This window comes from Pogona vitticeps, chromosome 6 (genome assembly GCF_051106095.1).
Source record: "Pogona vitticeps strain Pit_001003342236 chromosome 6, PviZW2.1, whole genome shotgun sequence".
Classification (NCBI taxonomy): domain Eukaryota; kingdom Metazoa; phylum Chordata; class Lepidosauria; order Squamata; family Agamidae; genus Pogona; species Pogona vitticeps.
The window spans coordinates 87,828,550-87,841,042 of NC_135788.1; the positions used below are offsets into that span (position 1 = coordinate 87,828,550).

The window sequence follows — 12,493 nt, forward strand, 5'->3', positions numbered from 1 at the left end:
AGAGAGACATAATAGTCCTTTTTTTCTTTTTCTTTTTAAAGCCCCCTCATAGACTGCTCTAAGAGAAGGCTATGGAAGGACAACAAAGGAGGTGCAGGCCTGGGGTGGGGCAGATTTCCACAGCCTTGGAGCAGCAACAGATAAAGCCCTCTCTCATGTCCTCACCAAACATGCCTGTGAAGGGAGTAGGACTTAGAGAAAGCTTCCCCCGACAATCTCAAAACCCATGCAGGCTCATATATAATACATGGAGATGTGGTCTTTCAGATAGCTTGGACCCAAGTCATTTTAGACTTTATAGGTCAAAACCAGCAATTTGAATTGAGCCCAAAAATGGACCTGCAGGTAGTGCCGCTATTGCATTGAGTTGAGTGCCATCCACATACTGGTGACACTGAAGCCCAAACTCCCAAAAATCTCTCCCAGTGGTTTCACGTGAATGTGGAACACCATGCAGAACAAAACAGAATCCTGAGGGATGCCACAGGCCAATGGCTAGGGCATCAAACAGAAGTCCCTCAGGCCTACTTTCTGAGTTCTCCCCTCCAGGAAAGCCAGAGCCATTGTAAAACAGTGCCTCCATGTCCTCTCCCAGAGAGAGAGCGCCCACAAGCATACCAAGGTCAATGGTGTGAAAAAACACTCAGGGGCCCAGCAGAACCAACAGCCACACTTCCCCATTCAGTTCCTGATGTAGGTCATCTGCCAAGGCAACCAAAACTGTATCTATCTCACAACTAGGCCTGAAGCCAGACTGAAATGGATCTAGGTAATCCATCTCATCCAGGAACCCTTGGAGCTGAGAAGCCACCACATGCTCCACTACCTTGCCCAGGAATGGAACATTAGATCCTGTCTGATAATTATCCAATACCATGTGATTCAAGGAGGGCCTTATCAGCAGCATCTTAGTATTGCCTCCTTCAAACATGCTGGGATCCTGTCTTGCTGCAAGAAGGTATTTACCATGTCAGTCCTTCTCTGGCCACTTTCATAACCCAGGAAAGACAAGGACCCAACACACATCTGGTGACTCCCATCTCTCCATTTCTTAGGTGACAAAATCTGAAATGTGTGCATTAACAAAGAATAAGCCGGGACCAAAGCTATATTTACAGGACCTTTATCAGCTTACAGTATCAGAGTCAGAGTGAATTCAAGTGATTTTTCCCTGCAAAGTGTTCTGTAATTTCTACACAGTCATGGATGTGACTGAAAATTTTATTTAAGTGACTAATTGCTCCAGTTCGACCTTGATGTTATGAAAGTGTGAAGGCAAGAGGAGAAGGGGACGACAGAGGATGAGATGGTTGGACAGTGTCATTGAAGCAATCAACATGAATTTGACACAACTCTGGGAGGCAGTGGATGATAGGAGGGCCTGGCGTGCTCTGGTCCATGGGGTCACGAAGAGTTGGACACGACTAAACGACCAAACAATTGCTCCAGTTAAATTAGCCAATCTTGAAACCGTAGGGAAAACATATTTTGAGGCACAGAATTGTCTGACATTGAAAGAATGCAAGAAAGCAAAGGACAAACCTAAACTACAAATGAATGTAGTGGTCTTCTTCTCACACACTCACTCACATAATAGCCAGCCCCTCTATTAGATACAGTGAGGCAACTGCCTCAGGCAGATGTTTAAGACATAATGGAAAGGGAGCAAAAAAGGTTCATTATTCAGTTTATTATTGTCCATTTTTAATTGTCTAGGAGGAGTAAAAGGACCTCAGCTTGAGGGGCATACTTTTACTGCTCTTTCTCAGGCAGCAAAATGTCTACCATATGTTACAAATCGTAGAAGTTATAGTTTGATGCGGATGCTGAAATGAGTATTAGATCTCTCAAAGAAAGAATATCAAAATGTTTGTTTGTTTTTAGTGTAAACATGGATAGGGAGGCAGAAATGTAGCAGTACTGGGAGAAGGGAAAACAATAACAGCAACAACAATAGCAGCAACAACAAATCAGATAGAACAAGAAAAAGAAGAGATGAAAACATGTGGTAAACCTTAGAAGTACTTGGGATGGCAAAATGATCCTATGTCCTTCTGTTAGCCAGTAATATTGAAATAGGCCTATCCTATGACTTTACTACACTAAAGTAAGTCATGGTTAAAGTAGATGTATTTGAATCAATGGAACTTGAAGTCAATGGTGGAGTTGACTCACCACATTCTTACTGACTCCACGGGCCTACTCTAGTGCAACTTAGTACATTAAGCAATAGGATTTGAGTCAATGAAATGTAGTTATGAATAAATTGTGAATTTGACAGGACCACTGCTGAGGGAAGGAAAGGTGTTTGTTCCCTGCCCCGCTGCTATTTTCTTCCTCAAAAACCATTTTCCCTCCTCAGTTGATTTTCTCTCTTTGCGGGAAAGGCATTTGGGGAACAGTGATATTATAATTCCAGTTAATTGCCTGTAATCAAACCAGAAGCAAGCTTCTTGATTATGCCACTTTAAACATCAACTGATAGGACTCAGGTGCCTTTGATAAATGAGCTATTTACCAAATTCCAATAAATGTTGCCATTTACCAGCATAAAATGAAAATGCCCAGAACTGTGAAGAATTTATTCAGTTCTCAGACATTTTAATATGTATTTAAACTAATTACAGGTACAATAATAATAAATGTGTTTGAGCAAGTAAATTTATTTGGAAAATATGAATTCTGACTTATGGGTATCTTATATTTACTTATGAGTAGATATGTTCACAGATAGGTGTATCTTGTCTGTCAGAAACGATAAATAGCCCAGTGTCATATCCTCAGCCCTATGGGCTGAATTAAACTATGGGCTTGTCCAAACTGGCTATTTTGAGTGTGGGGTAGATCAGGATACAAAGAGTCTTTTGAAGTGTGTGGGTGGGGGAGGATCAATGTGCTATTTGGCATGCTCCTCTTGTCTGAACAGCAAATTACCCCTTGTAGCCTGATCAGCTGTCAGTTAAGTGCTTCCCTGATCATCTGTGGAAGGTAAGGGGAAGTGAATTTTTTTAAAGTTGTTCATCTCTCTTTTTGTCAGTGCCATTCCATTTTCTCCCTTCACCCCTTCTTGCTTCCATTCCTCCCCCCCCCCTCCAACACACACACACACACTTTCTCTCTTGGAATCTGCAGCCATGGTGGCTGCTATATCCTGGCTAAACAATGAGCATGCCAAAAAGAATGAATGCCCTACCACTGGGCCAGAAAAGTGCGACAACTCTTAAAGGGGAAGGATGGATCATTCTAAGTAGAAACACATGCAGATGAGATCTCTCTTTTTTTGGATCCAAACCATGCACTCAGCAATCCATATATCATCATATCTATATGCCAACGTGGACAGTCCTTGTACTAAAGACTTTAACTTTCTGTCTGGAAAATGACATTACCAGCTGAAATTACATATGGTGAGGAAGAGTGTTGCTGTTCCTGGCTTAGAAGAAGGATGAAATTGCATGAAGTATTTGGGGAAAAACACACACAACAAATTGACATTTTGAGTTATGATGTAACATTTAGCAATTATGGGAAATTGAACTTTTTTTAGCTGGGAGTTTGAGGCCCAGGCAGCATCTACTTTCTAACAGAATAACAATAATATGGAAAGAGTTTATTAAATTTCTACGTCTAGGACTGAGGATGTTACTACACTGCAAAATACAACAAATTTAGTGTCAGAAGTTTTTAAATTGGTAGTCGGAGACTTTTCTATTGTTGAAATTGTTGAAGTCACCCACACACATAATTCATTATTAAGGTTGAAAAGTCCACAGCGTACATCCCAATTGGTACAATTTTAAACAATCACACCCCCATCCTATTAACACTGCCTGTTTCCCTACCTCTTCCCCACCTCCCTTCCCTTCTTCACTGTCCCTTTATCTGTCTTCTTGGATCAGCTGCTGCAGCCATCAGTCGTCAGGGCTGTAAGCATGCATGTCAGGGAAAATTAATCCTCACTTTGCATATGACAACAACTTTTTGTGTTTTCATATAGCAGAGAGATATACTAACTTTCATGTGCCTGCTATGTATTATGTGGACACCCTACTTTTTTTATGAAGTGACATAGCTTTGGATAGATTTAACAACTTATCAGCCTACTGCAAAGTCCTTCTCAAATTGACTAGGCTTGACAATTTCATCAGTGTCCCAGCCAGGCTTTCAGATCACAGGCAAGAAGGCAGGAGGGGGTTCCCTCACTTATTTCCGGAGGGAAGAGAGCAAAATAACCAGCAAACAAGGCAGCCTTTGCAATGCAGAATTTACCCCGTATTTTTCGCTCCATAAGACGCACCTTTCCATAAGACACATCAATTTTTTAGGAGAAGAAAGCAGGAAAATATAATCTGTTTTCTTCGCTCCATAAGACGCACAGACTTTCCACCCCCCTGTTCTGTGGGAAAAAAGTGCGTCTTATGGTGCGAAAAATACAGTACCTGACACGGTGCTAAATTGGACAGGCATATGTAAAAATTGTTTGAAGGAGAGACAACAGACACTTATTTGAAGGGGATTACCCCGCTGTAATGGCACATTGTTCTCCACTGGATATGTCACCAAGAGGCATGCACACAACTGCCCCTTTGCATTGGCTTAAGCACACACACCAGAAAATGGAGACAAGGATGCCAGCTGAACTGGTACAAAATAAGCCGCACTCTACCAGCTGAACAAAAAGAATGGAATGTCCATTGAAAAGACTAGGCTCCTGCACACTTCATGTTGTGTAGTCACACTTCAATTTTAATCATACCAACTCTAACACAAACCACAGGGTAAATTGCAAATGTAGTAGTACATTTAAAATAGCTTTTAAAAATAACTTTTCAGATGACAGTTCTGAATACCAGTCGCCAATCTGACTGGAAAGTACTGGGCATTCCATGTTTAAAACCTAATGTTGCCAAGTACAGGCATTCACAGAAATAGTTTGGGACAGAGGAGTTGTTTACATGACTATAGTTTTTACACTATTATATTATAATTGCACATACAATATATACTATAAAACCAGTACCATTAGATAAGAAGTAATCTGCTTGCAGTCCAGTCAACTCTCCTCAAGAATAGGGCAGGGATATGACTAATTAAAGAACCAGCACCTAAACCAAGAGAGAATTTTGTTGAGTAAAATTTGCAGCTGAATAAACCTTAGTATTAGAATCTTGACAACTTGGTGGAATTTGCCGGGTTATTGTGAGGAATACAAAATATAGAGTCATGTGGGCTGAAACTCTTAGGATTCCATTTCCATATAACGGGCAGATACCAGTGACTTAGCAGTGTTAAAGAATTTCGTTTGGAAGCACCTCTGGAGAACAGAGTGCCCCGTGACAGATGCCCAGAGACGTTGCTATCCCATGTTGCAGATAATTTAGCCCAGTTGCCTCATAAGTGATAGACATGTGGGTGGGTGGAGGTAGATATTCTATGACATGTATCACTCTGGGGAAGGAGACGCTCCACCACTCCTGTGTGTTTGCTCCTTGTTAGAGGACCCTTTTGCTATACTGGACCAAACAGAGAAAAACATAAATGTTCCTTTGCACGTTTTCTTGGATGGCTGTACCATCCACCCGCACGACAAGATGGAGCTGCAGGGTTGCAGGAACTATCTGATACTTGACCAGCTGCCCAGAAGGGTGAGTGCCAAAGCCAAGAGAGGACGATGCTACCTGAAGAACCCTTCGGTCCTCAGGTTTCAGCATGACCATTTGAAGGCAGCAGCAGCTGTTCTGCCAACAGGCAGCAGCTCGGCCTGAGGCTCCCACTCTCGACAAGTCTGAGGGGAGTGAAAAATTGGACCCTAAAAGGTCTTTTTCTTTGGGATATTACTCACTCCATCAAACAGTAAGTAGGCAATGAAATCTCCAGCTGCTGCCTGACGGTTTCTGTGCCTCAGAATTTGTCTCTTTGCCCCTTTTCTTCATTAGAGTAGAACGAATTTATTAACCTCCGCATTCCCTTGCGTTGCTGGTTATTATTCATGTTTGGCTTTTACAGACCTATGTGAAAGTTATGTGCTGCTGTTGGTGCTGCTGTGACTCCTTTGCCTAAAAGAGTGTTTGGCTGTGTCAGACTCCACATGACTGCTGGTTTCTCTCAGGTCCCTGCCCCTCATGTAAGAAAAACATGTAAGAGAAGAGGAGAGTGGGTGAGGGGGGGGGGAATTGTTCAAGGAAGTTTGTGGTGTGTATTGAGGGGGTGGTGTACATGGGCTATAAACAAAGTTGACAGGAGGGACGGTGTGGCCCAGATTTAACAGCCAGGACTAGGATGGGAATGGCAAAGAACCTGCGACAGGCTTGTAAGAGTAGCAGGGCTGTAAGGCGAGAAGAGCCAAGAGTCCATCTTCTCCTTGCTTCGGAGGATGACTAGAATCTTGGCTTTAAAACCAGAAATGCCCTCAGCTCCTGCCGTCTTCATCTATCACTCTAAATATAAACCCAGGCCACACGGGTTGTGAGGGGGGATATGAAAGGGCTCTTAAGTTGCAGTCTGCTAGGATAACATTTAGAAACAGAGAAACATGCTCTGAACCCTAAAAGCTGGATTCTATCAATTTCAGCAGGTTAAAGAGCTAGTTTTCTGTATCTATGACCCAAAATGCCATTCCCCACACTGAAACACTGAGTAGTTAGAAGTCTATTTTCAGTTTTCAAAACTGGTATTTTACAGTGTGAAACACCAGACGGTGGTCTTGTTATCTGTTTAAAAGGCAAATCACACCCTTGGAGAGTTCTAGAAGTTGCCCTTACCCTTTCTTTCCTTGGAGGGCAATCTATGACTGCACGGCTCTGGGGCTGCTTTTTAGCTTTCATCTATGATGAAACATTGACAGAATTCAAACTTTCTAAAGTGTTTAGTCTGGAAATTATCTAATCTTAAAGAACAGGTGGGCCAGTCAGGAATGGTTGTGAGAATATGGAAGGCACCCTGTCCTCAGAGGCACTCTTTTTCCCCTCTGTTGTTTACTACTCATGTCCCACCCTTGCTTACCTTTCAGAACAAATTTTTGGACTGATATTTATATATATGTATACAGATATATCTGTGAACATGTGTGTTTGTTTGTGTGCAAATGAGCATTCTTAAAATATAATTTTTATTTTTTGTTTGGTCTTGTGAGCAAATTTTTGTTTCTCCGTGAATATTTCCCAGATTCTTTGGCACACCAATTTTCACTAAATTCGTTTGCTTATTTGTTCAGTAGAGTGTTTTCATGAGTGTTTTTACTGTTTAAAGTAGAACTGGGGGACCCTATTTTTTACCACCTGGTTGTTGAGGATATTATATGTTTGGATCTTCCTCCTTGGCTCACTGACGGAGAAGGGATACAGTTTCTGTGTATTGCCCAAGGGCTTAGAGTCCATAATGCACCAGGCAAGGACACACTACATTTCAAGCTGAGATACTGATGCAAACTCCCCTTGGGCTGGGCAAAGGGTTGGGAGTGGAGGGGGATGGGGAGAGGATGGAGAAAACATGTCATAGGGAAGATCGCGCGGGAAAGGGAGGAACTAGCTATCTGCAGCAGCTGGTGTTGAGTCTGTGATGAGCTAAGATGTTTCTTACATTTTTTTATTACTGTGACCCACACAGCTGTTTGCATGATCTAAAGTATGAGACTGCTATATTGTTCATTTTTATTTCTCAAACTACCATCCTGAACAAACAACAACATCAACCAGCACTCAAGGAGGCTAGCAATAATAAAAACTGAGGGGGGGGGAATGCAACTAAACCATAAAAACAGGATTTAATAAACATAAGCAGAAGCACTTCAGTAAAAATAAACAACAGGTTCTGTCAACTATAGTTCAGTTTAGATTTCAAAGCCCTGTTCAAATAAAGAGGTATTTGTCTGCTGATGGAAGGGCAGCAAAAAGAAGTCAATGTCATCTCTCTTGGCAAGCCCCTGGCATAACAAGGCTTGGAGTGGCCACCGAAAACATAAGAATCTCTCTCATGATCCTATCAACAATGCCTCTCGTGGTGATAGATGACCAGACTCTTCAAGCAGGCTGATAACAGAAAGTGTGGTATTTCAAATATGCCCACCCTAACCCATATACAACTTCATAGTTCATAGCTTGCATTTTAAATTATACCCCAAAATTGACCTTTGTCTAGCTGTGATATACTGATAAATTTGATATTGTAGATACTTATAGTAATAGCTCCTGATAGCCAGACCTCTCCATAAATCTAAAAAATGCAGGCAACTGGATTCCATGTCAACAAAAGAGAGACAGATCTTTTGTGAAGTTAATAGTTCTTGGTGATCATTGAAGAACAAACCACTTTTAAACATTGTATGTTGTGGCAGCACTAGCTTGCAATAATACATTGTTCCTGTGAAAATAAATGTATTTCCAAACCACTGCAAGTACTGCAATTAAGCACAATGAAAACAGGGAAATGTGAGGGGCTACTGGTAGATGATGTCATAATTCCTACTATTCAGACAATCCTCAGGCTCCGACTCCCAAACTCCTTAAATGGGCTGATAACAGTAAACACACTATTTCAGATATCCCTCTCCTAATTCAGATACGGCTGCATAGTTCATAGCTGGCATTCTGAGCTGTTCCCCAAAAAACAGACCTGTGGTTAGCAGTGGTGTGCTAGACTGAGCTCTGACATTTAAACTGGCTCTGCCTGACCACCAGTAGGTATTGTAACAAAGACGTCACATGCTGAACATCTGGCTGCAGCATTTCAGATTAGGTGAAATAGCATACTATGTAGCAGGTAACAGGGAGCAGGCCGGGTAGGTGGGACTCATCAGCCCTGGAAGGCAGCCCATCGAGGAGAAGGAAAACTCTGATTTCAAACCCCCAGTGAGGCACCGCCATCGTCGTCCATGCCATGAGGGAACAGGCTGGGTAGGTGGGACTCATCAGCCTTGGAAGGCAGCCTATCTAGGAGAAGGAAAACTCTGATTCCAAACCTCCACTGCCTTGTGGCTATATCCACCGATGGAAAAGGCTTCAGGAGTTAACCTCGAGGCAAAATCCAGAACCGGAGTCCCAGAGGCAGTTCGTGTCATTCTGTCAACACCAGTTGTATTGGCTCTTGCCTTTCCATTGGAGTATTTCAGTGACGTTGGAGAGGGGGGATTTGCTGGTTGGGTAACAGCCTATCCTCCATATTATTTTACCCAGGCTTCGTGCCCTGGAGAGGATACTCCAGCTTTGCGTACAGCGTCAAAACACTAGACGCTGTTCCAAGTCCTCCGTACAAAGCACATTACCATAGTCTCTTGAGACTGAAGGATGCCTATGAGAAGGTAACAGGTTTGACCAGTTAGAAGGGGGAAAATACTGCCTCACTTAACTGGAGTTATCATGACCCATTTCTTGTACAATTTTTTTCCCTGTGGTGTTTTGTGGGGTTAGGTATGCCTTCCTTTCCACAATAGTAGGGATCCCTTTGAAATCATTCAGCTGTCTTGGTGAATAAAAGTATCTTGATCAGTTTCAAGGAACTTCCATCCAAATCCTTAAATAAAATGAACTTCTGTTCAGATCTTTAAATAAATTAAATTTGATTATTTTGGTCTATGTACTATCTTTCCTCCATGGGGATAAGCAACATCAGGAGCAATGCTCACTGCTTGAAATAAGACGTACTGGGCTAATGCCTGTACGGAAGTCATACATTCCAGTCATTCTAATACCAGTTATGGGGACATTCATCACAGTTCTCAGTGGATAGAAAGAGCATCCTCCATATGGTCAGAGGCACTTTCGGATGACTTAGCACATTCAAAGATTTAATTCTGGCACTGAAAATGGAATTTACAGCCAGGAAGTCAGGGTTCATGTTCTGTTTTATTCCGCTGGTTCCCAAATGAAGAAATTCGAGGCAGAATATAGGACGATGTGATATTCACAATGGAAAGTGTTTTCTTCAGCTTGAACAAATGACTTTATTTTTAAAATTCATACAATAAAAATTATTTTTTGACGTAAAGGAGATTGTGCATTAAACAGTGAGGATATGGAAAGGAACAGAAAATTTATAAACTTTTAAAAAAAATTGCATTAAGCTGGATGAGGACAATATAGAGGGGCAGGGGGAAGGCATGAGATTTTCTGAAAAATCAAAGGGGAGATGTGATGCCAAAATAGCTGGGAACCAGTACTGTAAAGTGGCTCTGAAAAGGTGATTCTCTGGTCCTACCTGTTCTTTTATCAATTTTAATTTACACAGCCCTCTGGAAAGTGTACTTTTTTGAAGTGCTAAGAATTCCCTGTAAGAATTCTAAGAACCAGGGTGGCCCCATGGAGTCCACAACAGGGCTCTTTCGCATTTAGTAGTTCTGTAGAAGAGGACATTTCATCAGATATAGCTGAAACCCTTTACAGCAGTGGCTCTCAACCTTGGGTACCCTGATGTTCTTGGGCTGCAACTTCCAGAAGCCTTCACCACTAGCTGTGCTGGCCAGGATTTCTCTGAGTTGTAATCTAAGAACATCCAGGGACACTCCTCGATTCAGAGCATGTTACCATAGTCTCTCAAGACTGAAGGATGCCTATGATGCCAGGGACCCAAGGTTAGGTTCCCCTGTTTTACAGTATATCCAAGCCATAAGTAACTTGGAGTGGGAGTTCCTTGCCATCTGTTTTAGGAACAGAGGCTTGGAACATTTTCAGTTTGTCCACTGTATGTTACAAGTAGTGTTCAGCTTCCAAAACTCACCAGCTGCATTCTTTTTGGAAAGCAAGCAAGATAGAAAGGAAATAATAGGCTTCCTGCTTGTTTGCCTCCAGCTTCTGACTGTGGCTGCATGGGACAAGCAATGGGAACCTTGGTATATTGGTGATGACTAGTTTGCTGGCACACACTGCCCAATCACTCTTGGTGTGGTTTGTGTATCACACTGCTAGGCACCAGAGGCCCAGGACCTTGAAAAAAACTGCTTTTCAACACCCCAGTTTAAAATTATAATCTTTTTCTGGCTATCCCAGTTTATCATACTGCCTGAATGACATTTTCTTCTCTGGTTTGTTTCTCTTTCTACAAACCAGAAAAATAACTCAGGGTATGAGTCATATTTCTGAGAAGGCAATCTCTGTTTGGTTAGACTTTTAGCTATTCAAGCTGGCTCAGTGAGAGTTCAGTTCCTGTATCTCCTGGGACAATAACCAGCATATGTAGCCTTGGGCAAGCTGTACAGAAGAAGGGAATGGAAGATCACTGCTGAGTATTCTGTACCTAGAAAATCCTGGAAAGGGTTGCCATAAGTTGGAATTGACTTGATGATATGTAATTATTATTTAGCTACTGACTGCTTGCTAAATAAGGAATTTTAATGGATAAGTGCTCTACTTTTTATTGATGTATTTAAAAATACATTTTAATTAATGTGTGTTTTAGTAATATAATTTGCTTAATTGTGTTTTGACATTTTAACTTTTAATGGTTTTATCTGTACCTTTTTAGTTATTTTTTTTGTTCAGCCACCTTAATTCCTAGTTTAGAGAGAAAAGTGGGATAGATAAATAAATAAATTGACATAAGTTATTTATCTCCTGCCCTTTAAATAAACCTTTATTTAACCTGTATTTATTACAATGAAATTAGAAAAACCTTTATTTATTACAATGAAATTAGAAAAAACCAAGAAGCACAGATGTGAAGAGGGTGAGGTCCAGAATAATACAGTACTTTGACCCTTTTGTTGATGCCATTTTCTTGAACCCCACTCGCCCACCCCTATTTCTCATTAAACCACAACTTTCATGTGCAGAGTAGAAATGCAACAATACAATAATAAACTATATACAATGAAATGACAGCAGGTGGCAGAGCAGCATTAAAAATGGTTACAATTTATTTATTTTTTAAAAAAGAGTAGGTTACATGGACAGGAGTGGGCTAAAAGAACAGTAATACAACTTAGCATAAGGAAGCTTCAAATGTAATTTTCAGCCCCTGCTTATTTATTTTGGCAGGAGAGTAGGACCTACTTTATAGATGTGTTTGTTTAAAACATTTCTGCAGCATTTCCCCCTAGAACAGGGAGACAACTTTGTTGTGGTGGGGGATGGATTGGCACCATGCTGCAACCCTTTGGGAGTGGCCACAGCTGAATCCTGGAGTGAATTGCTTTCTCCACTCTTCCTGGAGTGAAGCTGATTGAACCATAGTTCTGAGGTCAAAGCACATCAGCTCTCCTACCTTCTCTCACTTCTGGGTCATGGGTGGATGGGCAGGGCTGGCCGGCCAGATTTGGCCTGTAGGTTCGAGATTTCCCATCCCTGCTTTAAAAGCCTCTTGCTTTGGTAGGTAAAAGATAATGATTATCACTTGCTAATATCTGTACCTTAAGCTGTTGTTAAATATGCTCCAAAGAAATGAGTGAACAATCTGGCAACCCTACCAACAAATTCTGTAATCTATGGTCAGGCAAGAAATGGTCAAACTAGGAAGCTTTTGAGATCAAGCAGTTTTGTAATTAGGCAAGATGGTACAGAAAGAA

General features: G+C 41.5%; 1 protein-coding gene across 1 annotated transcript in view; it reads left to right on the forward strand.

Moving 5' to 3' along the window:
• Positions 1 to 5,767: 5,767 nt before the first annotated feature.
• The window catches only part of SCN4A (sodium voltage-gated channel alpha subunit 4), a 107,965-nt gene continuing 101,239 nt past the window's right edge, over positions 5,768 to 12,493 (forward strand). Inside the window, exon 1 of the mRNA XM_020798034.3 lies at positions 5,768 to 5,853. The gene's annotated coding sequence lies outside the window, so the exon portion shown is untranslated. The remainder of the gene's footprint in view (positions 5,854 to 12,493) is intronic.